At 45.2% G+C, this 25,578-nt stretch overlaps 1 long non-coding RNA gene across 4 annotated transcripts in view; it reads left to right on the top strand.

Moving 5' to 3' along the window:
* The window catches only part of LOC148147120 (uncharacterized), a 29,535-nt gene extending 6,660 nt beyond the window's left edge, over window positions 1-22,875 (top strand). For 2 of the 4 annotated variants that reach the window (XR_015760057.1, XR_015760058.1), the window contains exons 4-6: window positions 667-753; window positions 17,457-17,565; window positions 22,794-22,875. This is a non-coding gene — a long non-coding RNA (uncharacterized LOC148147120). Of the gene's footprint in view, window positions 1-666; window positions 754-14,229; window positions 14,284-17,456; window positions 17,566-22,793 lie in introns of those variants that run through there. The other 2 variants (XR_015760059.1, XR_015760060.1) reach the window with 1 other exon arrangement.
* The last annotated feature ends 2,703 nt before the right edge of the window (window positions 22,876-25,578 follow it).

Here is a 25,578-nt window from a genome sequence, read left to right as displayed (position 1 = left end):
ATCATTGGAATCTCTTGTGGGGTAGAATTGACCTCCATCAGAAGGATGGATTGTACTGGTACTGGAAGGGAACAGTTGCTAATGCTATTCAGGAGGCATTCAACCAGTGAAGGAATGTGGGTAAACCCAGAGAGAGAGTGAGGGAAGAGCTAAGTCTGACGCTGGTACAGTTCAGACGTCAAACAGTCAAGGCAGACAAGGGCAAGGCACAGAATGAGCAGTTACACTGCATTTATTTCAATGCAGGAGGCCCGATAGTTCGGGCAGAGGAGCTCAGGGTATGGTTTTGAACATCGCACTGGGATATTATAGCAATTACAGAGGCATGACTCAGGGATGGATAAAACTAGCAGCTTAATGTTCCGTGTATAGATGCTATAGCAAAGATAGAAAGGGGGCAACAGAGCAAGGGGAGAGGTATTTTTGATTAGGGATAACATTACAGCTGGGCTTCAAGAGGATATTCCTGGGAGTATATCCAGGCAGGTTATACAGGTGGAACTGAGAAATAAGAAAGGGATGATCTCCTTATTGGGATGGTACTATTGACCCCCCTTCCCCAATAGTCAGCAGGGAGTTGAGAAGCAAATTTACTAAGAGATCACTTCTCTGTAAGAATAGTATGGTTATGTACAAGACTTGACCTTCTTTGTTATTCATTCACAGGATGAGGGTGTCACTGGCTGGGCCCAAAGGGCAGTAAAGAGTCAACCACATTGCTGTGGGTCTGGAGTCACATGTAGGCCAGAGCAGGTAAGGATGGCAGATTCCTTCTCTGAAGGATATTAGCGAATCTGATGAGATTTTGTTTCGCAATAATCAACAATGGATTCATGGTCTTTCATAGATTCTTACTTCCAAATTTTTATTGAATTCATATTCCACTCTCTGCCGTGATGGGATCCAAACCCTGGGCCCCAGAATGTTATCTGGGTGTCTGGATGATCCATCTAGTGATAATCTCACGAGGCCATTTGGCAGGGTGAGTGACTGAGGTATCCGTGGGGCAGCACATCAGCACCAAAGATCCCATGGTCTCTGCGGAAGATAGAAAGGGCTGGGGAGGGAGATATATCCCTGGTAGTGGGGTCTGACTGTAGGTAGCGGACATAGCAGAGGTTAATGGAGATTAGTGGGTGGCAGATGAGAACTGGGGGGTTATATTCTTATTGTGGTTGGAGGGGTGGGGGGAAGGCGGAGGGACAGGAAGTGGAGGATATGCGTTGGAGCGCATTATTGATCACGTGGAAGGGAAATGTGGTCCTTGAAAGAGGAAACCTTTCTGGGATGTCCTGGAGTGGACTTGCTTCTCCTGGGAGCAGATATGTCAGAGGAGGAGGAATTGGGAGCACAGGATAACGTTTTAACAGGAATATACTCGAGGGTAATCAGGAGAGCAAAAAGGGAACTTGAAATATCTCTAGGAAATAGTTTAAGGAGAATCCAAAGAGATTCTACAAATACATTAAGGATAAAATAATAACCGGACAGAGAATAGGACCCCTTAAAGATCAACAAGGCCATCTATGGAACAACAGGAGGTGGGAGAAATACTATGCTATTCTATTCTAGAGAGTTTGGAGAAATAAATAGTGATCACTGGAAAAGTGTCTATATTCCAGAGGAGGAAGTACTGGATGTCTTAAACAGTAGCAAGGTGGATAAATCCCTGGGACCTGATCAGGTGTATCCCAGAAATTTGTGGAAAGCTAGGAAGGTGATGGCAGTGCCCCTCCCTGAAGTATTTATATCACTGTTTGTGACAGGTAAGATGCTGGAAGATGGGTGCCATTATTTAAAAAAGGTGGTAAGGAAAGGCCAGGGAACAAGAGAACAGTCAGCCTAACGTCAGTGGTAGGGAAGTTGTTGGAAGGGATTCTGGGGGACAGGATTTACATGTTTTTGGAAAGACAAGGATTGATTAGGGATAGTTAACGTGGCTTTGTGTGTGGGAAATTCTATCTTTCTAACTTGACTGAGTTCTTTTGAAGATGTGACAAAGATGATTGATGAAGGCAGACTGTGGACGTTGTCTGTATGGATACTGAACGATGTTCCACAAAGCAGACTGGTTAGCAAGGTTAGATAACATGAAATGTTGGGAGAACTAGCCATTTGGATACAAAACTGGCTTGAAGGTAGGAGGCAGAGGGTGGTGATGGAGGGTTGCTTTGCGGACTGGAGGCCTGTGAGCAGCGTTGTCCTGCAGGAATGGATATTGGGTCCTTAAATAAATGACTTGGATGTGAATATATGAGGTATGGTCAGTGGGTTTACAGAAGACACCAAAATTGGACGTGTCGTGGACAATGAAGAAGGTTAGTTCAGAATGCAACAGTATCTTGACTAGATGGGCCATTGGAGCGAGGAATGGCAGACTGGGTTCAATTTTGACAAATGTAAGCTGTTGGATTTTGGAAAGGCAAATCAGAGCAGGACTTATACACTTAATGGTAAAGTCCTTGGGAACGTTGCTGAACACAGAGACCATGGAGTGCAGGTTCATTGTTCCTTGAAAGGAGAGTCGCAGGTAGGCAGACTAGTGAAGGGGGGGTTTGGTATGCTTATATTTATTGGTCAATGCATCGAGTACAGAAGCTGGGACGTCAAATTGTGGTTGGACAGGACATTGATTAAGCCATTTCAGAAATTCTGTTTTAAGTTCGAAATTCCCTGTTGTGGAAAGGATGTTGTGAATCTTGATAGAGTTCAGACAAGATTTACAAAGACTTTGCTAGGGTTGGAGGATTTGGGCTACAGAGAGAGGCTGAATAGGCCAGAGTTAATTTCCCTGGAGAGTCAAAGACTGGGAGGTGACTTCATGGAGATTTATAAAATCATGAAGGGCATGGATAAGGTGAACAGCCAGGGTCCTTTCCCCCCAGTTAGGTGGGATCAAAATAAGATCACATGGGCTTAGGTTGAGAGGGCAAAGATTAAAAACGGATCTAAGGGGCAAAGTTTCCAAGTTGTGTGTGGTGTATGTGTGGAATGAGCTGCCAGATGAAATAGTGGAAGCTAATGCAATTACAACATTTGAAAGGCATCCGATTGGGGACATGAAGAGGAAGAGTTTCCAATGATATGGACCAATAGTTGGCAAATGGGGCTCCATTTGTTGAGGATTCCTCGTTGGCATGGACAAATTGGACCAAAGGTCTGTTTCTGTGCTGTACATCTCTATGACACTAATAAATGAAAATAAGATGTGTTCCTCTTTTGTGGAGAGCTAGCAGAAGCACAGATAATTGTCCTTGGAGCTGAGAAGGTTAAGCAGTGATTTTGACCAGTAAATTTGTTTCTAGGATATCTAATCTGCAGAGAGAGTGGAAATGTTAACAATGTCACAATTTTAGTAACTATTTTCAGGTAATTGGCAAATAATGTGAACATTATTTTATTCAGTAAGTTCTGAGTATCTGGAACAGTCTGAATGGCAGCTGGACACAGACTCAGCAGTTATTCATAAAGAGATTTGGAATTTTACTTTTTAAGGGAAGATTTGGGGGGCTATGGGCAAATGGGAAGGGAATTTGGACAGATTTGCAGCATCTCCATAGGGAGAGAGTATAGCCCCAACCCCTGTGCTCAAATCTTTCTCATTTCTTCTCAAAATGAATGCACCCGAGATTTGAATCCCCCTCTCCCTCGTCCATTCACCTTATCTACACTCTTTCTGATTTTATAAACCTCTAATAAGGTCACCCCTCAACCTCCTGCACTCCAGTGAAAAAATTCCCAGCCTATCCAGCCTCTCCTTAGAACACAATCCCTCCATTCATGGCAACATGCAGATAAATCTCTCCTGAACCTGCTCCAATTTAATAATATCCTTCCTATAACAGCACAACCAGAACTGGACAGAGTATTCCAGAAAAGGCCTCTCCAACATCCTGTATATTCTCAACATAACGTCCCAACTCCTGTACTCAAAGGTCTGAACAATGACGGTAAGTGTGCTAAGCACCTTAACCACCCTGTCTACATGTGACACAAACTCGGTTTCTTTGTTCCCATATCACTACTCAAGGCCCTATTTTTATTGAGTGTAAGTCCTACCCTCGTTTGTATTGTCAGGATATTATATTTTGCATTTATTCCAATCCAAAAAAAATTTGAGTATAAAGGCAGTAGGAGTATAATTAAGAGGAAAATCAGGGGGCAAAAAAGGAACATGAGATAGTTTTGGCGAATAGGGTTAAGGATAATCCAAAGGGCTTTTGTAAATACATGAGGAGCAAAAGGCTAACTAGGGAGAAAATAGAGACCCTCAAAGATCAGCAAGGCAGCCATTGTGTGGAGCTGCAGGCGATGGGCAAGATAGGAAACAAGTATTTTGCATTAGTGTTTACTGTGAAGTACATGGGAGATATAGAATGTGGGAAATAAATGGTGACATCTTGGAAAATGTCCATATTACAGAGGAGGAGGAGGTGCTCATTGAGTGGCTAAGGAGCTGGTGCAGGGGAAAAGAATTCACGTTTTTTGGATCGTTGTGATCTCCTCTGGAGTAGAGTTGACCTGCGTAAGAAGGATGGATTGTACCTGAATTGGAAGGTGTCTAATGTCTAGGCAGGGAGACTTGCTGGTGATACTCGGGAGGCATTAAACCAGTGAGGGAGTGGGTGTAAACCCAAGAAGATAGTGAGGAAAGAGATATGTCTGAGGCTGGTACAGTTCAGAAGTCAAATAGTCAAGGCAGGCAAGGGCAAGGCACACAATGAAGTCGGACTGAGCAGTTGCACTGCATTTACTTCAATGCAAGAGACCTGACCGGGAAGGCAGAGGAGCTCAGGGTATGGTTTTGAACATGGCACTGGGATATTGTAGCAATTACAGAGGCATCACTCAGGGATGGATAGGACTGGCAGCTTAATGTTCCAGGGTATAGATGCTATAGGAAGAATAGAAAGGGGGACAAGAGAGGAGGGGGAGTGGCATTTTTGATTCGGGATAGCATTATGTTTTTGCTCAGGGAAGATATTCCTGGGAGTACGCCCAGTGAAGTTATTTAGGTGGAACTGGGAAATAAGAAAGGGATAATTATTGGGGTTTTCTGCATGGTTTCGTCCGGGTGCTCTGGTTTCCTCCCACAGTCCAAAGATGTGCAGGTTGGGTGGATTGTATAGGCTGAATTGCCCATAATGTTCAGGGATGTGTAGGTTGTCTGGCCCTGAGAAGTGCAATGTTATAGGAGGAGGTTAGGAGGCTTTCCAGGTCAGTATTAGTATGATGGGCTGAATGACCTGCTTCCACACTGTTGGGAGTCTCTGATAATTCTACTCGTTTTAAAATAGTTACAGAAAATAATATACCAGATCTAAGAGTTAAGGTTCTGAATTGGACAAAGGCCGATTTTGATAGCACAAGGCAAGAACTTTCATCTGGCCCCTCAAGCCTGCTCTACCATTCAATAAGATCAGGGCTGATCTTCTCATGGCCTCTGCTCCACTTTCCTGATCTCTCACCATAACCCCCTTAATTCTTTTCCTATTCACAAATCTACATTTTGCCTTCAAGGCATTCAAGTTGATAACGTCAAATGCTGCACTCGGCAGGGAATTCCACAGATTCACAACCCTTTAGCTGAAGAACCTCCTCCTGAACTCAGTCCTAAATCTGCTCCCCCTTATTTTGAGGTAATGCTCTGTAGTTTGACCCACCCCCAGTGGAAATAGCCTCCCTGCTTCTGTCTTATCTACTCCCTCATAATTTTATTGTTTCCTATCCAACCTCCCATTCTTCTAAATTACAATGACTATAGAACCAGTTTTCTCAATCTCTCCACATGCACCAATCCTCAACTCCCAACCCAAACTAGTGAACCTCCTCTGTACTCCCTCCAACGCCAGTACATCTTCCTGAAGTAAGGAGACCAAACCTGTACACAGTACTCCAGGTGTGGCCTCCCCAGCACCCTATACAGCTGCAGCATAACCATCCCTCTAGCAAGGAAGGACAATATTCCCTTCACTGCCTTAATTACCTGCTGCACCTGCAAACCAACTTCCTGTGATTCATGCACAAGGACACCCAGCTCCCTCTGCACAGCAGCATGGTGCAAGTTTTCACCATTTCATCATCCAGTTTGCTGTTAGTCCGACCAAAATGGATGACCTCACATATCCCAACATTGAACTCCATCTGCCAGATCCTTACCCACTCACATAACTGATCTGTATCCCTGTTCAGACTTACAGTGGCCTCTGCACACATTGCTCTACCTCATCTTTGTATCAAATGTGAACTCTGACACCGTACACTTGGTCCTCAACTCCAAAACATTTGTGTAAATTGCAAACAGTTGTAGTGCCAACACAAATCCAAACACCCATTTATCCCCATTCTTTACATTTTGTTGGTTAACCGATCCTGTATCAATGATAATTACCCATAATGCCATGCATCTTTACCTTATTCAGCAGCCTTTTATGTGGCAACTTATCGAATGCCTTCTGGAAATCCAGGTACACCACATCCACCGAGTCCCCCTTGTCCACGGCACTCGTCGCATCCTCAAGTAATTCCAGTAAACGTGTTAAACGTGACCTGCCAATCATGAATCCATGCTGTGTCTGCTCAATGAGACAATTTCTACCCAGATATCTCACCACTACTTCCTTGAGAGGTTCAAGCATTTTCTCCACTACAGAAGTTAAGCCATCGGATCCTTTTTGAAAAATAGTACCACCACATTTGCAGCTTCCAGTCTGTCAAAACCAGACATCCAACAAATTTTAGTGGATTATCACGAGGTCTGTTTGTTATTCTCTCTCCCCCCCCCCCCCCCCCCCCCCCTTTCCCACCAGATCTTTTAGTCCCTGGGATACATTCCATCAGAGCCAGGAGACCCATCTACCTTTAGGCTGTTATCTTTCCCAACATTACCTCTTTACTGGGAATGATTGCTTCTGTATCCTCATCTGCCATTGCCTCCATAGGCCTGTGGCAATGAGAGTACATAGACAGTATGTTCCTGTTAAGGCCAAGGCTGGTAGGTGTAAAGAGTGCTGCCTGACGAAAGAAATTGTGGACCTGGTCAAGAAAATGAAGGAGGGATATGGCAGGTACAGAGAGCTGTGTTTGTGTGAATCCCTAGAGGAGTGTAGTGGCAGTAGGAGTATACTCGAGGTAAACCAGGAGGGCAAAAAGGGGACATGAGATAGCTTTAGGTAATAGGTTTATGGAGAATCCACAGTGATTGTACAAATACACTAAGGACAAATGAGTAACCAGGCAGAGAATAGGTACCCGCAAAAATCATCAAGGCTGTCTGTGGAACCGCAGGAGGTGAGTGCGATTCTGTATGAGCGGAGAGGTTTTACAAACAAAATGTGCACATCGGAAAACACAAATTTGAACGTCCCAGTCTCGTGTTTTCAGTAAACGGGGAATTGCCTCAGTGTGGCTGCAGGCATGAGTGCGCACCACCATCTTTATTCGGGGCAAGAATTCACTGGACACGTGCGGAGCCGCCAGCTTTGTAGGGGGCAAGGTGCAGCCAGGCGCAGGTGCAGCCTTTCTCTGGTCCAGAGTCATTTGGCAGGATCTACACAGAGCACATTCAAACTCAGAGAAATGAATGTTTATTTCTGGATTTGTTTCGTCATTCATTTAAATGATTTGGTATCGTAAATGAGTTTGCAGATCATACAAAATTGGAGGTATTGTGGATAATGAAGGTTACCTCAGATTACAATAAGATATTGATCAGATGGGGTTTAATTTAGATAAATGAGGTGCTGCATTTTGGAAAAGCACATCAGGGCAGGACTTGTACACTGAATGGCAAGGCCCTGGAGACGTTTGCAGAACAAAGAGACCTTGGATTGCGGTTCATAGTCCTTGCAAGTCAAGTTGCAGGTCGATAGGATGCTGAAGAAGGTGTTCAGTATATTTTCCTTTATTGGTTAGAGCATTGAGTATAGGATGTGGGAGGTCATGTTGCTGTACAGGACATTTGTTAGGCCACTTTTGGAATAGTGTGTGCAGTTCTGGCCTGCCTCCTATCAGAAGGGTTCTGTGAAACTTGAAAGGTTTCAAAAAAGACTTACAAAGATGTTGTTGGGGTTGGAGGATTTGAGCTGTAGGATGAGGCATAAAAGGCTGGGGCTGTTTTCCCTGGAGTGCCATAGGCTGAGTGGTGATGTTATGGAGGTTTATACAATCATGAGGGGCATGAATAGAGTAAATGAACAAGGTGTTTTCCCTGGAGTAGGAGTGTCTAGAAGTAGAGGGCATTGCTTTAGGGTGAACGGAGAAAATTTCAAAGGGACCTAAAGGACAACTCTTTCATGCAGTGGGTGGAATGAGCTGCCAGAGGAAGTGGTGGAGGCTAGTACAATTAAAACATGTTAAAGGCATCTAAATGGACACATGATATGATTAGGAAGCATTTACAAGAATATGCGCCAAGTGCTGGCAAATGGGAATAGATTAGGTTTGGATACCTGGTTGGCGTGGATGAGTTAGACCGAAGGGTCTGTGTCGGTGCTATACATCTCTATGTGGGATCATAACAGCTTATACTGCTCTGCTTCATCTCTGGGCTCCCTCATGACCACTTTGTCAATATCTGGCTTCCTCAGTCTCGAACAATGCGTGTATATTTGGTCTGTTTAGTATTTTACTATTACTTTTACAGACATTTTTTTAAGTTAATTTTTCACTGCCGCACAGCCCCTGACCATATGCTGCTTATTAATTTTTTTCTGGAAAATCTTTGACAGTCGAGAATTCTTTTTTCCCAATAAGCAAATGCATTTTCCTTCCATTTCTGACTATCAAATTCTGCACCATTTTCATTCCCTGTAATCCGTTTTGCACTCCCTGAAACATCGACTGTGTTTCTCCTACCAGTGATTAATGCCAAATCCCTGTTGCTTGTGGAGAGGGTGATGTTTGACTTTCTTGTACAGCTGCAGTTTGTGTGGTGAAGGTGCTCCCACAATGTGGTTGGGTAAGTGGCATTATAGGTTATTCATGACAGCAACAGTGATGATTTGAAGGTAATGTCCAAATCAAGAACAGTTTGTAGTTTTATTATCCTGCTTATAATTTCACAAAAATATTATTGGGAACTTTAGGCATAAGGTCAGAGACTGATGATGTTAGGTCAGGTGACCAAAAGCATTGCCAAATAAGCAGGCTTTGAGGAATGTCTTAAAGGAGGAAAGCAGACCTGTGAGGTTTTGGCTGCGAATTTCAGAAAATGTTGCTTTGGCAACTGTAAAAGCAGCCACACAGGTGAAATAATGAATGAACAGATCATTGGGTGTTTCGAACACAATGGGTTGTCGAGGTCTTCAAGGATGTGTGATGCGGCAAGTTAGGGATGATCACAACCAGGAATTAAATCAAGAATGAGAATTTTAAATTGAGGGATGTGGGCCAGATGCTGGCCGATGAGACTACATTGGGTTGGAATATCTGGTCGGCATGGACGGGTTGGATTGAAGGGTCTGTTTCCATGCTGTATATCTCTGTGGCTCTATGTTGTTGATTATGAATAGGAGCCTTTTGATGGATCAACATGTTTTGGTACAAGGGAGTACTTGGGCAGCAGAGATTTAGTTTTTCTTGAGATTACAGGGAGATTGAATGTGGGAAGCTGGTAGGAGTGTGTTTGGATAATGAATTCTGGAGATAACACAAGGTGGATGAGAGTATATGAGCTGAGACAAGGGTAGAATCAGCTAGAAATAGTGATCTTGGAGTGGGACTGGGCTGTCACCGTCACCTTACCTCTGGAATTCAGTTGGTCGTCAGGTTGTGAATCAGGGCGGTAACACAATCGGGAGCTGAGTGGCCCTGGTGGAGCCTAAAATGAGTGTCACTCAGTTGGCTGTTGCTGAGCAGCTGCTGCTTGATAGCCCTGTTGATGACATTTTCCATCACTTTACTGCTGATCGAGTGTGGACTGATAGAGGGAAATTGCCTGGGTTGGATTGCCCTGTGTTGAACATGCCTGGGCAATGTTCTACATTGTCGGTAGATGCCAGTGCTGCAGTGGTACTTGGCTCGGTTGGTGGCAAGTTCTGGAGCACAAGCCATCAGTATTATTGCCAGGATATTGGCAGGGCCCGTAGCCTTTGCACGACTTAAGCATTTCTTGATGTTATTCAAACTGGTTTAAAACTCACATCTGTGATGTTGGAAACCACTGGAGAAGGCTGAGATGGATCATCTCACTTTACACTTCTGGCTGCAGATTGCTGCAAATGCTGTCATCTTATCTGGTGCATGGATGTGTGAGGCCCCTCCATCAGTAAAGGTGGGGATATCTGTGATGCTTCCTCCAGTGAGTTGTTGAATTGTCCATCATCGTTCACAACTGGGTGTGGCAGAACTGCAGAGCTCCGATCTGTTCCATTGGATGTGGGATTGTTTAGCTCTGTTGCTTGCTGCTGATGCTGTTTGAAATGCAGATGGTCCTGTTTGGTAGCTTCACCAGGTTGGCACTTCATTTCAAAGTCTGCCTGGTGCTGCTCATGGCATGCCCTCCTTTCCTGTCCATTGTGATGGGTGAGTGTGGGATTTGCAAACCCATGAGATTTCAGATTGTGCTGGAGTACAGTTCTGCTACTGGTGATGTCCCACAGTGCCTCAGAGATACCCAGTTTGAGATCCTACATCTCTTCAAAGTCTGTTCCAATTAGAACGGTGATAGTGTCACTCAACACAATGGAGGTTTTTTTCAACTTTAAGCCAAGACTTGTGTCTCCAAAAGGAAAGCTATGTCCTTTAGGACCTGACCAGTTCAGTCAGTAATTCTGTTGCAGAGCTAGTCTCGATTGTGAACATTGAAATCCTGTACCCAGAGTACGTTTGACACCATTTTACTTCCTCAGTGCTTCCTTCAAATGTTGTTCAACATGAAGTAGAACTGATCCATGAGCCAAGGGAGGACGGTACGTGGTAATCAGCAGGAGCCATGAGATTTCCTGGTGTCCGGGGTCAATGCTGAGTACTCCCAGGGCAAATCCTCCCTGTCAGTGCCAAGACCTCTGCCTGGTCTGTCCTGCTGGTGGGGCAGGACATATCCAGAGATTTCAGGAGAAAGTGAAGACTGCAGATGCTGGAGATCAGAGTCAAGAGTCTGGTGCTGGAAAAGCACAGCAGGTCAGGCTGATGAACGGCTTAGGCTTGAAACATCGATTCTCCTTCTCCTCGGATGCTGCCTGACCTGTTGCGCTTTTCCATCACCACAATTTCAATATCGTGGGATGGTGATGGTGGTGTCTGGTCATTGTCTGTAAGGGTTGATTTCATGAGTATGACTATGTCAGGCTGTTCCTTGATTGGTCTGTGAGACAGCTCTGCACATTTTGGTACCAAAATCCAGATGTTCGTCTGGAAGACATTGCACCATCGAGAGGGCTGATTCTGTGGTTGTATTTTCTGGTGCCTTGTTAGATGCCGAGTGGTCCATCTAGTTTCATTCCTTTGCAGTGATTATTTCAGTGAGTAGCTTGCTGGGTCACTGTCAGGTTGGCAGGATGTTTTTCGCCATTTACAATGATTTCATGGAGTTCAGGGGATTCCTAATTCCAGTTATTTTTTCTTGAATTCAGATTCCACCATCTGCCAAGATGGAATTCGAACCAGGACTTCAGTCATTTGTTTTAATATTTTGGATAAAATTTAAATACATGAGGTTTGTTCACTCACTTTAAATATCACTTACCCAGGTTTTGTTTCTTTGTAAACACTGTCCATCCTCCTGTCTCCTCCACTCTCCCCTCCAACAACAAGAGTTTGGAGCACATGGAGTTTCTCTGTCACTAAGACTGAGATAATCCGATCTGCTGCTTCCCTCCCTCCCACTAGCCCACTAAGTCAAACTGCTTCATGTGGTGTTCCCGGTTTTTGTCCAAACCTACATCTTTCTCCAATCTCATCTCATGTCAAGCCTTATCAGAGCTCATCTTGACTCTGTACCCTAATCTCACTAAACCATAGATTTTCCAACTCTCTTTTCTCCTCCTCCTCATCAGTCCCGCTCACCGATTCACAGACATTGTTTCTTGTTCTATCTTTTCTGGTTATGGTCCTTCTCACCCATTCTGTGAAAAACTGACATTTGACCTCACGGTTGTTGGAAAATGCTGCTCCATCTCCACTTTCCCTTTCCTTTCTGAATTCCTTGCATTTGGTGTCCCCCGTGGATCTATCCTTGGCCCCTCCTGTATCACACCTACATACTGCCAGGAGGTGACATTGAGCAAAAGTACCATGTTGGGTTTCACATGTACAATGACAATGCCCAGCTCTCCCTCCCCATCATCCCTCTCCATTACTCCACTGTTACTCAGTTATCAAACTGCTTACCATGCTCCCACTACTCGATTAGGTGCAGTTTCCTCCAATAAAACATTGTAATGGTTAAACCCGTTGACTAACAAGTTCCTTTCCCGAACTGCTGAGCCTCTCCCTCACACTGGGAACTATGCAGCAGAACTAGACTCATCACAATACTCCTGTTATATCTGACGCGAAGCTGACTTTCTGATTAGACATCTACACAATCCCAAACACCAGGAATTCCAATCTTTAAACCGTTGCTTATCTCCTCCTCATCTCGGCTCCATTGCTACTGAAACCCCTTACCAGTGTCTGTGTTGCCTTAAACTTGACAAACCCAAAGCAGAACCCTTGATTCTGTGACTGGCTCAGAATCTGGTTTCAGACCGCCGCCCCCCCCCCCCCCCCCCCCCTCAGTATTTACCCTCGGACACATCAGTATTTATTCGGTCAAACCCCTGAAGAATCTGGTGGTGCAGTCTGATTGTAGCTGGTGGAAATGATAGAAGATGATGTGTTGTATCTGGGTGGAAGGTAAGGACTTGGTGGAGGGGGGGTTCTCTCCTTGTTGCAGTTGGAGATGTGGGTTTCAACGGCAGAGGTGCAGGAAGTGGAGGAGATACATTGGATGGTATTGACCACATGGGAGGGGAAATTGCAGTCCTCGAAATATGGGGCCATTTGGTATGTTCTGGCTTCACTGGGACACAGCAGTAAGCATGAGATAGAGATGTTGGCCAGGGAACAGGCTCGTGTGTTTAAAGTGGCAGGCAGCTGGAAGCTCGGGGTCTGTGTTTGCAGCAGAACATAGATCATCAGTTGTCATTTCGGCCACCTCCACTGAGATGCTGCTAGACACAGGTTCCTGTCCCCTCCATTAACAACTATGCACCCTCCCAGCCAGATCGTAATCCACTCATTTTTCTTTCCAAATGTTCCAGTCTCTCTTTGGGTTCTGTCCCTCCCTGTTATTTACACTTTAACACCTATCTCCTGCAATACAAAGATCTGCAGGTTAGTTGAATTGGCCAAGCTAAATTTCCCATAATATTCAGGGATGTGTAGGTTAGGTGCATTAATTAGGAGAAATATACAGTAGTAGGGTAGGGGAATTCGTCTGGGTGGGATACCCTTCGGAGGGACGCTGTGGACATTTTGGGCCGAATACCTGTTTCCATGCTGTCAAGATTCTAATTTTCCCAGCTCCCATCGGATTCGAGGAAGGGCCACTGGACATATTTCTGTTCCCAGATGCTGCCAGACGTGCTGAGCTTTCCCAGCACCTTCTGCTTGTTGTTCCTGATTGACACCATCCATACACCTTCTGGGTGTGATTCAGACAGGGGGAGGATACCACCACTGACCTCACAATGGGGTCCAGCTGATTGATGGCAGCTTCGGACCAATAGGAAAAGGTGGTGGGACTGGTGGACCAAGTGGAACCAGCTGGTCATCCAAACAATGGGAGTGAATGAGGGGCGTGGCCAGTGGGATGACACGTCACCAGTAACTCGGCCGATGCAGTGGCACGTGACTCGGCCATTGGTGAATGTGGGAGACGCAAACAGGGAAGGGGAGAGTGGCCTCGGAGACAGGGAGATAATGAGTCACTTTAGACTGGGAAGTTTTAATTACACTCTGTGTGGTTCGTAAATCTGAATTAGAAACTCTTAATCCCGCGTTTGCAGCAGATGGGAAAATGGCTGTGGCCCTCAGGCGGTGAAAGGTTCTGGGATATGGCCGCCATTTTTATTGGGGGTAAGTTACAGTGAAGCGCATGTGCATGTCCCCTTCCTATGATGGGTGGGGGGAGGCATGCAACTTGAAGAGAGGCATTTACACATCAAGCACATACCAAGAAAAAAGTATGTCTTTTTATTCTTCCTGTACTGACTGTGAGTTTTGTTTTGTGAATTCATTTCATAGGATATTAAATCAGAATAATTGAGGCTGGGATCTCAAAAGCAAGTTTTTACAGTCAATGGAGCCAACAGGATCTGAATATCATTGGCATTTAACTGTGGAAGGAGAAAGGTTTGTCTGTTCTGTTTGTGGGAAGATATCTCCAATATTTTTGTTAAGCAGAAAGATGTACAAATTCGTGGTTGGATCACCCTTTGGGTGTGTGCTCTGTTCTGAGCCCTGCAGCTGAGGAAGGAGATATTGGCCTGAGAGGGAGCACAGATTTATCCAAATTACACCTCGTCTCTTTGTAAGAACTCTCAGATTTAGACCCAACCACCCACTTCATGATGCTAACCTGTAAACTTCATGTTTTCAATTACCTGCAAACCTCTCATTAAAATTCCTTATGGACTGAAATTCCAGCACCATTTCAGGTGTAATGTTCCAGATTCTGACAACTGTCTGTTCATTCAGAAACTGCTGAAGTCCATGTTGACTCAGGGGTTACAAAGGCTGATTTGAGAAATGAGGTGCTGTCCCTGAGCTCCCATTGAGATGCATTCGAACAGTACAGGAGGCTGAGGGCAATGTAGGTATGAGCAGACAATGAAAATGAAAGGGCTGCACTATGCGGGCTGCTTGGCTCAATGAGAGTGTTCTGGAGTTGGGTGTAAACAGACTGATGTGAGACGGGGAGAAGGTGAGACTGAAACTCAGTTTTAGTTCAGGCCGTTCAGAAATTCACATGGTCCCAAGGTGAACTGCCAGTTTTTAAGTGATACCTGCGGAGTATTTGTTAACAGTTTGTAAAGTCTTTTTCCTGAGGGCAGTTGAGAGTTAACAACATTGCTGTGGGTCTGGAGTCACATGTTGGCCAGATCAGGTGAGGATGACCGTTTCCTTCCCTACAGGACATTAGTGAACCAGATGGGTATTTAACAATCGACAATAGTTTCATGGTCATCATTCGCCTTTTCATTCTAGATTGTATTGAATTCCGATGCCACCATCAGCCATGTTGGGATTCTATCCCTAATCCTTGGAACATTGCACATGTCACTCATCTGGCAGGAATACCATTAAGCCATTGCCTCCCTTTTAGCAATGTTTAAAAGAAAGTTCCATCATTCTAGGTGTACAATGTGAGATAAAATACTGCAACGTCCATGTTCAGCCTCTCCGAAAGGTCAATCAACAGAAATTTGTTTGGGGGGGAAATATTTCACTTTCTTGGGGAGGGGGGGGGGGTTTATTAAACAAAAATGAATCCAAATAAAAATCTTATGCCATGGACATGTAATTTCTGAAGCCGGAGGGGGATTACAGAGACAGCGAGGGATGTGGGGCCAGAGGGGGATTGTTGTCCAAACATCACTGTGGTGTACATGGACTGCAGCATTTCAGGGAGGCGGTTAACCACCACCTTCTCCAAGACAAGTAAAGGTGGCCAAGAAATACTGGTCTGGGCAGCAAAGGCAACCCCAGTGAGTAAAACCAAGCAGTGACCTCTCTGAGCTGACTTGCTGTGAAGTTAAAAACCTCTTTGGAAATGGAGCGGGCAGAGAAGAGAAACAGTGACATTTCACAGCTGCCCTCCGAGAGACCTCACCCTTGGAAGTACTCCGAGCCGGGGATCAGCTCAGTGAGTTTCAGTCTCTTCAAATGTCAATATTAGCTGGTTTTATTTTATTCAATCTACAATAGTGAGTAAGGTGAGGATTTCTTTTTAATGTCTTATGGTCCCTTGATTAAATGTTTAAGATATGAACCGTAAGCATTAAGTTATTCTCGGGCAGTATTTTTTGAGCAGTAAGACTGTGCCTTTGTCTTGGTCTGTAGATTGTTAAGGCGGAGAGATGGCCTGTTGTAGAGTGGCGTGCTGTTCCTGTCGGATGTGGGAGATTAGGGAGAGTTTCAATGATCCTGATGATTATGTCTGCAGCAAGTGTGATTGCTAATCCTATTGGATCGCATGGATTGGTGGAGGAGTGATTAAAGGCAGTGAGGAATTGACAGGAGACGGGGGTTGTAATAGGTGGCAGTCTCAGGAATGCAGGATACTGCAGATACAGTCAGGTAGATGGATTACCGCCAGGAAAGCTAGGGGGGGGGGGGGTAGGTCGGTACTGCAGGAGTCTCCTGTGGCTATCCCCATCTCAGGCAAGTGTATGGTTTTGGAAAATGTAGGTGGTAATAGACTTTCAGGGGAATGTAGCACTGACAGCCAAGTTACTGGTACTGAGACTGGCTTCTAACATAATGTGAGGTATATCCAGTTCCACACGATCGATAGTGATAGGGGACTCTCCAGTCAGGGGCACAGTCTGCCATTTCTGAAGCTGACAGTGAGACATCAGAATGGGCTGGTGCTGCCCTGGTGCCAGTGTCAAGGATATATCACAGAGGGAGCAGAATATTCTCAAAAGGGAAAATAACCAGTGGGAGGACATTGTACATTGGTACCAATGGCAAAGGAAGGGGAAAGCATGGGGCCCTGACGAGCAGGGAGATTTGCTAGTGCCACTCGGGAGGCATTAAACCTGTGAGGGAGTCGGGGTAATCCTAAAGAGATAGTGAGAAAAGAGGTGAGTCTGAGGCTGGTACTGTTCACCAGTCAGACTGTCAAGGCAGGCAAGAGCAAGTCACAGAATGAGGTGCGACGGACCAGTTGCACTGCATTTATTTCAGTGCAAGAGGCCTTACAAGTCAGGGAGGTAGGCTCAGGGTATGGTTTTGAACATGGCACTGGGATATTACAGCAATTACAGAGGCATCACTCCGGGATGGATAGGACGAGCAGCTTAATGTTCCAGGGTATAGATGCTATAGCAAGGATAGAAAGGGGCCAACAGAGCAGGGAGAGAGGTGTTTTTGATTAGAGATAACATTATGGCTGGGCTTTGGGAGGGTATTCCTGGGAGTACATCCAGGCAAGTTATTTGCTTGGTACTGAGAAATAACAAAGGGATGACCATCTTACTGGGATTGTATTATAGACTCTCTCCCAACAGTCAGCGGGGAATTGAGACACAATTTTACCAGGAGACCTCAGTTATCTGTAAGAATAATATGGATGCAATGATAAGGGGTTTTAACTTTACCAACATGGCTTCGGAGTGCTGTAGTGTTAAGGGCTTGGATGGAAAGGTATTTGTTCACTGTGTACGAGAATGTTTCAGATTCAGTTTGTAGGATGTACCTACTAGAGAAGGAACAAAACCTGACCTGTTTTCTTTATTCATTCACAGGATGAGGCTGTCACTGGCTCGGCCAGCATTTATTGCTGCGTTTACCCAAAGGGCAGTTAAGAGTCAACCACGTTGCTATAGGTCTGGAGTCCCATGCAGACCAGGCCAGGTAAGGATGGCATTTTCCTTCCCGAAAGGTCATGAGTGAACAACATTGGTTTTTCCAACAATTGACAATGGATTCCTTGTCGTCACTAGATTATTTTTTCCAGATATTTATTGAATTCCCGTTCCAAAATCTGCCGTGATGGAATTCAAACCCGGGTCACCGGAACGTTATCTGGGTCTCTGGATTAACTGTCTAGCGATAATTTCACTCCGTCATCACTGCCACTTAGGAAATGAGGCAGGGTGAGTGACTGAGGTATCAGTGGGGCAGCGCATCAGCACCAAAGCTCCCACAGTATTGTGGCTCAGTAGTTAGCGCTGCTTCCTCAGCACCAGGGACCTGGGTTTGATTCCAGCCTCAGGCGACTGCCTGTGTTCAAGTTGTCACATTCTCCCCAGTGTCTGTGAGGGTTTCCTTCGGGTGTTCCAGTTTCCTCCCACAGTCCGAAGATGTGTAGGTTAGTTGGATGAACCATGTTAAATTTCCCATAGTGTCCAGATGCAGTATATGAGATTTTGGGATGGGCAGGCAAACCTCTGCCTAATGTGAAAAGATCCTTTTGAGGTCTTGGACAGAGGTCAGAAGGAGGTGTGGCCGCATGTTTTACATCTCCCATGGCGGCAAGGGAGGGTCAAGGGTGTGGAGCGTGGGTTGGTGGGAGGGTGTGGACCGAACAAGGAAGGCGCAGCGGGAATGGTCTCTGCGGAATGCAGATAAAGGTGGGGAGGGAAATATGTCTCTGGTGGTGGGGTCTGACTTTAGGTAGCAGAAATAACAGAGGTTGATGCGCTGTATCTGGAGATTAGTGGGGTGGAAGGTGAAGACCGCAGGGTTATATTCTTTATTGTGGCTGGAGGGGTGGGGTAAAGGCGGAGGTGCGGGAAGTGGAGGGTATGTGTTGATCAAGTCAGAGGAAATTTACGGTCCGTGAAGTAGGCCTTTCTGGGATGTCCTGGAATAGAATCCAAAGAGATTAAACAAATATATCACAGACAAAAGATTAACTGGACCAGAGAATAGGACCCCTTAAAGGTCAATAAGGCTGTCTATGGAACCACAGGGGGTGCGAAAGATATGCAAATATTTCACGTTATTTTTACTGGAGAAGTATATGGAAGCTCGAGAGTTTGGAGAAATAAACAGTGATAACTTGAAAAGTGTCCATGTTACAGAGGAGGTGGTACTGGATGTCTTAAATCGCATCAATGTGGATAAAGCCCTGGAAAATGATCAGGTGTATTCTGGAACTTTCTGGAAATCTAGTGAAGTGATTGTTGGGCCTCTCCTGAGGTAAAAGTGAGGTCTGCAGATGCTGGAGATCAGAGCTGAAAATGTTTTGCTGGAAAAGCGCAGCAGGTCAGGCAGCATCAGTGGAACTGGAGAATCGACGTTTCGATGCCCGAAACGTTGATTCTCCTGTTCCCTGGATGCTGCCTGACCTGCTGCGCTTTTCCAGCAACACATTTTCAGCTCTCCTGAGGTATTTGTATCGTTGATAGCGACAGGTGAGGTGCCATTATTTTAAAAAGGTGGTAAGGAGAGGCCATGGAACAAGAGAACAGTGAGCCTGAAGTCAGTGGCAGGCAAGTTGTTGGAAGGGAATATGAGGGACAGGATATCCAACTATTTGGAAAGGTAAGGAATGACAGGGAGAGTCAATGTGGCTTTGTACATGCACAATCATGTCTCACTAACTTGACTGAATGTTTTGAAGTGACAAAGAAAATTGATGAAGCCAGGCGGTGAATGTTGTTTATATGGACATTCAACAAGGTTCCACAAAGCAGACTGGTTCGCAGGGTTAGATAACATGGCATGCAGGGAGAGTAAGCCATTACAAAACTGCCTTGAAGGTAGGAGACAGAGGATGATGATGGAGGGTTGTTTTGCGGACTGGAGGCCTGTGAGGAGCAATGTGCTGCAAGGATGGATATTGGGCCCTTAAATAAATGACTTGGATGTGACTATATGAGGTATGGTCAGTAGGTTTACAGAAGACACCAAAATTGGAGGTGTAGTGGACAGTGAAGAAGGTTAGTTCAGAATACAACAGGATCTTGATCAGATGGGCCACTGGGGCGAGGAATGGCAGAATGAGTTCAATTTAGATAAATGTGAGCTGTTGTATTTTGGAAAGACAAATCAGGGCAGGACTTATACACTTAATGGTAAAGTCCTGGGTAAACCTTGGAGTGCAGGTTTATAGTTGCTTGAAAGTAGAGTCACAGGTAGGCAGGGTAGTGAATGTAGCATTTGGTACCCCCCCCCCCCCCCCCCCGTTATTGGTCAATGCATTGAATGCAGCTGTTGTGACGTCATATTGTGGCAAGACAGGGCACTGATTAAAGCCCGTCTGGAATTCTGTTTTCAGTTCCAATCTCCCCGTTCTTGGCACAATGTTGAGAAACTTGAAATTGTTCAGAAAATATTTGCAAGGATTTTGCCAGGGTTGGACGGTTTGAGCTATTGGAAAAGGCTGAATAGACTGGGACTATTTTCCCTGGAGAGTTGGAGGCTGAGAGGTGATCTTATAAAATCATGAAGGGCATGGATAAGGTGAGCAGTCAGGGACTTTTTCCCAAGTTCGGTGGGTCCAGAACTAGAGGGTACAGGCTTAAGGTGAGAGGGAAAAGATTTAAAAGGGATCTAAGGGGCATCTTATTCATGTTGAGGGCATTGCAAGTAGGGAATGAGCTGCCAGAGGAAGGGGTGGAGGCTAGTACAATTGCAGCGTTTAAAAGGCATTTGATTGTGTATTTGAATAGGAAGGTTTTAGAGGGATAAGGGTGAACCGCTGGCAAATGGGACTCCATTTACACACTCCGTTTTTGGTCAATGCATTGAATACAGAAGCTGGGACGTCATACTGTGGCTGGACAGGACGTTGATTAAGCCACATCTGGAATTCTGATTTCAGTTTGAATTTCCCTGTTCTGTGAAGGATGTTGTGAAACTTGAAAAGGTTTGGACGAGATTTACAAAAACGTTGCCAGGATTGGAGGATTTGGGCTACAGGGAGAGGCTGAATAGGCTGGGGCTATTTTCTCTGGAGAGTCAAAGACTGAGAGGTGACTTCATGGAGATTTATAAAATCACGAGGGATGTGAATAAGGTGAGCAGCCGGAGTCCTATTTCCTCAGGTTAGGTGGGTCCAAAACTAGAGCACATGGGTTGAAGTTGAGAGGGCAAAGATTTAAAAGGGATCTACGTGGCAACGTTTTCAAGCTGAGTGTGGTGTGTGTATGGGAGGAGCTACCAGATGAAGTAGTGGAGGCTGATAAAATCACAACATTTAAAAGGCTTCCAATTGGGTGCATGAATAAGAAGGGTTTTGATGGATGCAGGACAATAGATGGTAAATGGGAATCCATTAGTTTAGGATTCCTTGTTGGCACGGACGAATTGGACCGAAGGTCTATTTCTTTGATCTTAATAAATTAAGATGTATTCCTCTATTGTGTGGAGAGCTAGCTGAAGCACAGATAATTATCCTTGGAGCTGAGAAGGTGAAGCAGTGATTTCGATCTGGTGCAGATTTGGTTCCAAGGTCTTGAATTTGCAGAGAGAGAGAGAGAGGAATTGTTAACACTGTCACAATTTTTAGTAACTACTTTCAAGTAATTGGCAAATAATACAAGGTGAAAATGTGAACACTATTTTACTCAAAGTTCTGAGCATCTGGAACAGTCTGAACGACACAGATTCAGCAGGTATTCTGAAACAGACTTGGAATTTACTTTTTAAGGAAAGATTTGGGGGGCTGTGGCAAATGGGGGGGGACTTGGGACAGACTTACAGCATCTCCAAAGGGAGAGAGTACAGCCCCAATGGGCTGAATAGCCCCCAGGCCCTGTGCTCTGTGATACTGCCCCATTCACTGTGAATGATGAAGCTCATCCCAGGGCAGAGAGAGGGATTAGCCCTCCACTCTCATCACAATGGGGCCCGGCTGATTAACGGCAGCTCTAGACTAATGGGAGGAGAGTCTGTGTGGTCCTGCAGCCAATGGGATTGATTGGGGGTGTGGCCAGCAAGACAACACATGTCCATGAGCTGTGCAAGTGCAGTGTCATTGTTTGGGGTTGGGAGAGACAGCAGAGACTGGGACAGATGCTTTTGGACCTAAATTACAAACTCCCGGTAAATTAAAACCAAAAGAACTGCAGAAGATGTAAATCAGAAACAACAACCGGGAGGTTCTGGAAATGCTCAGCAGGTCTGGCAGCATCTGTGAAGAGAAATCAGAGTTAAAGTTTAAGATCCGATGTCCCTTCCACAGAACAGATGTTACTGAGAATAAAAGTAAGTTTATGTTCAGAAGATAGTGTGGGAGAAGGATAAAAGGAGTAAAGGATAGGTGGGGATAGAGTGAGAGGAACAGTTGGATAAAGGATAACCATCTGGCTGGGGGAGGGTGACTAGCTGTTGATGGAGACAGTTAGTGGCTAACCATAGGTAAAGTGTAATGGCAGGCTGTGAGAACAAGGCCTGGTGTGTGGGGTAGGGGGCTACGACATGACATTGTTAACCTATGGTTAGCCACTGTCTCCATTGTAAGCTGTTGCCCACCTATATCACTCCACGATTGAAGCTGCCAAGGACACAAACCTTTGGAATATCCTCCCGAACCCCCTCTGTCCGCCTTCAGGATGTATCTAAAAATCGTTCTCTTTAATCAACGTTTCCATCATTCGTGATGCATTTTAGGAGATTTGTCAATGTGAAAGGCTCCATACAATGCAGGTAGTTGTTGTTATTGTCTGACATCAGGAGAAATAGGGATGAGCCCTCTCTCTCTCATACCTAATGAACAGCAGCAAAAGCAGGAAGCACTGAGCATGCTCAAGCCCACAACGGGCCTCGAATTATTGATGTCAGCGCACGACCAATAAGAGTGGGGGAACGGGGGCTAGAGGTGCTAGTTGGTCCTTCAACCAATCGGAGTGAATGAGGGGCGGGACAATACTCAACCACATGATAAACTTCACTGACAGCTCAGTGTTGTTGTGACCAAGGCATTGGAAATGTGTGAAGGTGAAGGGCAGGGGAAAGGAAGGACATAGACCAGGAAGAGGAGGAAGTTTTCATGGTATGGGATAAGAGGTTTTATAGAACTTAGTGCACATTGTAAAACACAAATTTCAAAATCCAAATTCTGCACCATTTTCCCTCCCTATAATGCATTTTGCACTCCCTGAAATATCAACTGTGTGTTTTTCCCTCCACAGATACCATTGATCAGTGCCAAAGCCCCATTGCCTGTGGAGAAGGTGATGTTTGAATTCCTTGTACAGCTGCAATTCGTGTGGTTGGGTAAGAGCTGTTATAGATTATTCACTCAGCGACAGTGAAGAGTTGACAATGTATGTGCAAATCAACAACAGTTTTTTTAACATGTTTATAATTCCACAGAAATACTATTGAGAACTTCTGACATAAGGCCACAGATGGGGATATTAGGTCAGGTGATCAAAGGAATTGCCTAATAAGCAGGTTTTCAGGAATACCTTAAAGGAGGAAAGCAGGTCTGAGGGGGTTAGGGTGGGAATTCCAGACCGCGTTGCCTTGGCATCAGTAGGAACAGCTGGACAGTTGAAGCAATGAATAAACACATCGTTGGGAGTCTGAAAGAAAATGAGTTGTTGGGGTCTCACAGGTTGTGTGGTGCAGGGAGACAGGGATGTTCACAGCCAGGAATTACATCAAGGGTGAGAATTTTAAATTGTTGCTTGTTAATAGGAGCCTTTTGATGGATCAACAAGTTTTGGTACAAGTGAACACTTGGGCAGGAGGGTTTTAGATACTCTTGAGATTACATTTAAGTTGAATGTGGGAGGCTGGCCAGGAGTGTTTGGATAATGAAGTCTGGAGATAACACAGGGATGGACGAGTATTTCGGTCAATGAGCTGAGACTAGGGTGGAGTTGGGTGATGTCACTAATGTAGAAATAGTGCTTTTGGAGTTGGGCTGCTCCTCCTCCTCATCACTCCCCCTCACCAAATCACATATTGTTCCTTGTTCTACCTGTCTGTTTTTTTCTGGTTATGTCTTTCTCTCCCATTCTGCTACAAACTAATATTTGACCCCACCGTTGTTGGAAAACCTGCTCCATCCCGACTCTCCCTTTCCTTTCTGAATTCCTTATATTTGGTGTCCCTCAAGGATCTCGCCTTGGTCCGTCCTGTTTCTCACCGACACACTGCCAGGAGGTGACATCGTCCAAAAGCACCGTGTTAGGTTTCACATGTACACTGACAATGCCCAGCTCTCCCTCCCCATCATCCCTCTCCATTACTCAGTTATCAAACTGCTCATCACACTCCCACTACGCGATTGGCTGCAATTTCCTACAACGGAACGTTGCAATGATTTAACCCATTGCCTTCAGTTGCTATTACAAATTACTTTCCCTTACTGCTGAGCCCCTCCCTCTCCCTGGGAACTGTCTGAGGCAGAACCGCACTCTTCACAATATTGCTCTCATATCTGACCCCAAGGTGACCTTCTGATCAGACACCTACACAATCACAAACACCAGGAATTCCAATCTCTTAAAATGTTGCTGATCTCCACCTCATTCCAGCTCCATTGCTAATGAAACCCCTCACATGGGAAACATCACACGGCGGCACACAGTGGTTAGCGCTGCTGCCTCACAGCGCCAGAGACCCGGATTCAATTCCCGCCTCAGGCGACTGACTGTGTGGAGTTTGCACGTTCTCCCCGTGTCTGCGTGAGTTTCCTCCGGGTGCTCTGGTTTCCTCCCACAGTGCAAAGATGTGCAGGTCAGGTGAGTTGGCCATGCTCAAATTGCCCGTAGTGTTAGGTAAGGAGTAAATGTAGAGGTATGGGTGGGTTGCGCTTCGGCGGGGCAGTGTGGACTTGTTGGGCCGAAGGGCCTGTTTCCACACTGTAAGTAATCTAATCTAATCTAATCTAATCCACTCAGTATTTACACTGTCAAACTCCTTACGTATCCTGCATGTTACAATGAGATCCCCTCTCATTCCTCCCAAATCCAGTGAGTAGAGTCCCAACGTCTTCAGTCTTTTCTTAAAAAATAATCCCTGCAAACCAGGGATCATCCCAGTCAATTTTCTGTGAAATGCCTCTGATGAAATGATGTATTTCCTTAAATAACGGGACCAAAACTTCTGTCATTTCTCCAGATGTGGTCTGACTCGCACTTTATAAAGTTCCTCTCAGGTATATACTCCAAACAACTTCCTTTAAACTTGCACAGATGTTGTTGGAAATGCTCAGCAGGTCATGCAGCATCTGTGAAGGAAAATCAGTTAAAGTTTCTGGTCTGGTCACCCTTCCTCAGATACGTTAACTCTAATTTATTTTTGCACCTGCTGTTAGACCTGCTAAGCTTTTTCCAGAAACTTCTGTTTCTCTTCCTGGTTTCCAGCATCTTCAGTTGTTTCGGTTTTCACATCCTTTAAACTTGCCATCTCTCCTCTAGAATTTGTCATTTGCACATTGGAAAAAAGATTCACATTTGTTTGGTCTCCCCTACCCTGGGAAAAAAGAAACCATGACTAGTCACCCTATCATTGCTCCTCATAATTTTATAAAGTTCGATAAAGCCACCTAAAGTGTCCAGTGCTGCAGGGAAATAGCCTCAGCCTATTCAGCCTCTTCCTATGGTTCAAATGTTCCAATACTGGCACCACAAGGTAAAACTTTGCTGAACTCTTGCAAGTTTCCCAACATTTTTCCTGTAACAGGGAGACTGGAATTGAAAGCAGTCTGGGTATTCCAAAAGTGGCCGAGCCAATAAACTGTACAACCGAAACATGATCTCCCAACTCCTATCCTCAATGCACTGCCCAATAACAGCTAGCACACAGCACACCACCTACACCAACCTGTCTACCTTCAACCACACTTTCAAGGAACAATCAACCTACACTGCGTGGTCTGTTTGTTTGTCAACACTTCCCAAGAACTTGCCATTAAGAGGTTGAGTCCTATTCTGATAATATCTTTCTGAAATCAGGGAGACC

Source organism: Chiloscyllium plagiosum, unplaced genomic scaffold (assembly GCF_037043375.1).
Source record: "Chiloscyllium plagiosum isolate Xiang-an unplaced genomic scaffold, Cpla_swu_hap1 HiC_scaffold_18, whole genome shotgun sequence".
Classification (NCBI taxonomy): domain Eukaryota; kingdom Metazoa; phylum Chordata; class Chondrichthyes; order Orectolobiformes; family Hemiscylliidae; genus Chiloscyllium; species Chiloscyllium plagiosum.
This window is presented reverse-complemented; position numbering and strand designations above follow the sequence as displayed.